Source organism: Eumetopias jubatus, unplaced genomic scaffold, assembly GCF_037043125.1.
Source record: "Eumetopias jubatus isolate StellerSeaLion01/CBP00866 unplaced genomic scaffold, mEumJub1_p1.0 scaffold_6, whole genome shotgun sequence".
Lineage (NCBI taxonomy): Eukaryota > Metazoa > Chordata > Mammalia > Carnivora > Otariidae > Eumetopias > Eumetopias jubatus.
The window spans coordinates 130,057,095-130,060,778 of record NW_028274812.1 but is presented as its reverse complement, the minus strand read 5'-3'; the positions used below and the strand labels follow the sequence as shown (position 1 = coordinate 130,060,778).

Below are 3,684 nucleotides of genomic sequence, written 5' to 3'. Positions count from 1 at the left end.
GTTATTCTAGATATCTATTCTAGAGTGATTTTGTTGGTTTATGTTTTTCAAGAAAGTTGTCAATTTACTCTAAATTGTCAGGTTTTTGGCATAAAATTGTTCATAATATTCTTTCATTTTTTAAAACATAAGTACATCTATATCTGTCAGCTGGATAACTCCTAATATTGATAATTGGTGTTCTCCCTTTTCTAATCAGTCTGGTTTTTTTTTACCTACTCGGAGAAGCAGCTTTTGGTCTCATTGATTTGCTCTTTTGGTTTTTTTATTTTATTGAATTCTGCCCATATGTTTATTATTTCCTTACATCTGCAAACACTGGTTTTAGTTTGCACTTCTAGTCTCTGAAGACAGAAGCAGAGATCAATGATTTTGACTTTTCTTTTCTTTTTTTTTATTTTTATTTATTTATTTATTTATTTATTTATTTATTATGTGATGTCTCTAATGGGCATTTATGGATATAAATTTTTCTCTAAGCACTGTTTTAGCTTTATCCCACAAAATTTGGTATGTTGTGTTTTTACTTTCATCCTAATTTTACTTTTGATTTTTTCTTTGACCCATGGACTATGTAGAATTATATTATTTAGTTTACAAATTTCAGGAATTTTCTAGAATCCTTTTGGTTATTGATTTCTAATTTAATTCTATTTTCATAAAACATACTTTAAAAGAGTTGAATTCTTTTAAATTTAATGAAACTTATTTTACAGTCTAAAATGTGGTCTGTTTTGATCAATGTACTAAATACATTGTGTATTCCACTCTTGTTGGGTGTGGTGTTCTGTAAGTGTAAGATCAAATTGGTTGATTGTATTGTTCAAGTATTCCATGCCCCATGAATTGTTCATCTAATTGTCATTCCATCTCTATAATTATTGAGAACGGGTGTTAAAATCTCTGAATCTAATTGTGGATTTTTCTATTTCTTCTTGCTCTTTTATAACTTTTTTCTTCACTTATTTGATTTACTCTGTTATTCAGGGCATAAACATTTAGGATTATGCATTCAGAAATCTACTTTGTATGAGGGGTACCTGGGTGGCTCAGTCAGTTGAGCATATGACTCTTGGTTTTGGCTTAGGTCATGATCGCGTGCTCGCTTTGGCAGCACATATACTAAAATTAGGTCATGATCGCAGGGTTGTAAGATCCAGCCCATGTTGGGCTCCATGCTCAATAGGGAGTCTGCTTGAGATTCTCTCTCCCTCTCCCTCTCCCTCTGCCCCTCCCCTAGCTCATGCACTCGCTCTCTCTCTCAAATAAATAAACAAATCTTTCTTTTAAAAAAGAAATCTACTTTGTATTAGATTAGTATAGCTACTCCAGTCTTCCAATTAGTCATACCATGATATATCTTTTCCACCTTTTTCCTTTAATTTATTTCTTGTAGACAACATATAGTTGGGTCTTGCCTTTTTGGGTTTTGTTGTTGTTGTTGTTGTTGTTGTTGTTTAAAATATTTTATTTATTTATTTATTTGAAACTGAGAGAGAGAGACAGCGAGAGAGGGAACACAAGCAGGGGGAGTGGGAGAGGGAGAAGCAGGCTTCCCGCTGACCAGGGAGCCCGATGCGGGGCTCTATCCCAGGACCCTGAGATGACCTGAGCCGAGGCAGACGCTTAACGCCTGAGCCACCCAGGCACCCCTTGCCTTTTTGTTTTAATCCAAATTGCCAATCTTATCTTTTAATATGGTGACCATTTATATTTATCATGATCATTTATATTCTTGAGTTTAAAACTATAATCCTGCTATTTGTTTTTTATTTGATTCATCTGCTCTTTGTTCTCTTTTTCCTAACTTTTTTTTGATTAATTGGTTTTTTTTTTCACCGTTCAAAATTTATTTGGTATTTTAGTTTGTATGACACTTAGTTGGCTGCATTGTCTTTTTACGTTATATGGCCATGTACACTATATTCTGACATACATAGTACACAAAGTAAGATCCTTTAGGACAGTTATGCACAATACATGCAATATTGAATTTATACATTGGATCCCAGAACGTGACTGACTGGAAAAGATGGACTAGGCATGTCGGGTGTTGGGGGAAGGAACCCAAAATGACAGAACACACAGTAAACACACATCGGTGTGCAGAGCAACCTCAGTTCTGGCAGTGGAGCCTCTGAGACGGTGGGGCTAACTTACGTTAACCAATTTAGGGCTACAAAGACAGGTATCATCCAGTACCAGGATACAGCTGCAGGGTTTGGTGAACCATTCCTATTTGGAACTTTAGGAAACTGACGTTTTTTCTTAGGCCATTTTAATATTACTTGAGTAACAGATCAGATAATAAGGACAATATACACAACCTCCAACTAAAATCCTGCTATAGTCTAGACAGTGAAGTGGTACATTAGAAAACTTTAAAACTGCAGCTCCTTTTGGATCCCCAAAGTGTATCTGCACTCTTCTTCAAACGGGCCTCCTCCTCAGAAGTCAGAGTCACCTTCACAACATCTGAAATTCCATTCTGTCCCAAGATGCAAGGGACACTAAAGAAGACATCATCTTTAATTCCATAGAGACCCTTAATCATGGTGGAAATTGGATGCACCTGCCTAAGATTCTTCATTATACTTTCGGCCAGATCTGCCACAGACAGTACAATGGCCCGGGAGGTGTAGCCTTTCAGTTTGATCACCTCATAGGCACTGTCAACCACCTGTTTGTGAACCTCTTTCCACTGTTCCTTATCTGCATCAGTGCCTAAGTGAGGGTGCAGATTCTTCAGAGAGACACCAGCAATGTTCACTCCACTCCATACAGGCACACTGGAGTCTCCATGCTCCCCAAGGACCCACCCGTGACAGCTTAATGGGTGAATTCCCAGTCTTTCCCCCATTAGGTAATGGAACCGGGCTGAATCCAGATTGCAACCACTTCCAATAACACGGTTTTGGGGAAAGCCACTTATCTTCCAAGCCACCTAGGTCAAGATATCCACTGGATTGGAAACGACAAGCAACTTGCAGTTTGGGCTATATTTTACGATATTAGGAATGATGAACTTGAAGATGTTCACGTTACACTGGACCAAATTAAGACGGCTTTCTCCCTCTTGCTGACGTGCCCCAGCTGTGATAATAACCAGCTTGGAGTTTGCAGTCACATTACAATCTTTGCCAGAGACAATTTTTGGTGTTCTAAGGAAAAGGCTGCCGTGCTGGAGATCCATCATCTCTCCCTTCAGTATGTCTTCCATGACATCAACAAGAGCCAAGTTCATCTGCCAAGTCCTTCATTAAGATACTGATGGCACAAGCCATGCCAACAGCACCAACCCCAACAACTGTGATCTTATTCTGGGGGGTATGTTCTTCCTTAAGAAGATTCTGAATCAGCTGATCTTTGAGAGTTGCCATTTTGGACTTAGAACCAAAAGGAATCAGGAGTGCACGTTGGGCGGGCGTCAGCGGCGCGCGAGGTTGAATCCGGACTCGGCCGATTAATTGGCTTTTTAATAGTTTCCATTTTATACCTTTTGTTAGTTTATTAACCATAAATCTTAGTTTTGATTTTTTTAATGGTTGATTCAGTGTCTATAGTATACATCTTTAACTTATTGGTCTACTTTCAAGTAATATTATAATGCTTCAGGAACAATGTAAGAATTTTACAGTAGTTTGTTTCCTTTTCAACCCTCTCCCAGCCCTAGTGCTATTTTTA

General features: G+C 38.0%; 1 pseudogene; it reads right to left on the bottom strand.

The window, feature by feature from the left end:
- Positions 1-2,329: 2,329 nt before the first annotated feature.
- On the bottom strand, positions 2,330-3,410 carry LOC114223854 (L-lactate dehydrogenase A chain pseudogene; annotated as a pseudogene).
- Between the last annotated feature and the right edge of the window lie 274 nt (positions 3,411-3,684).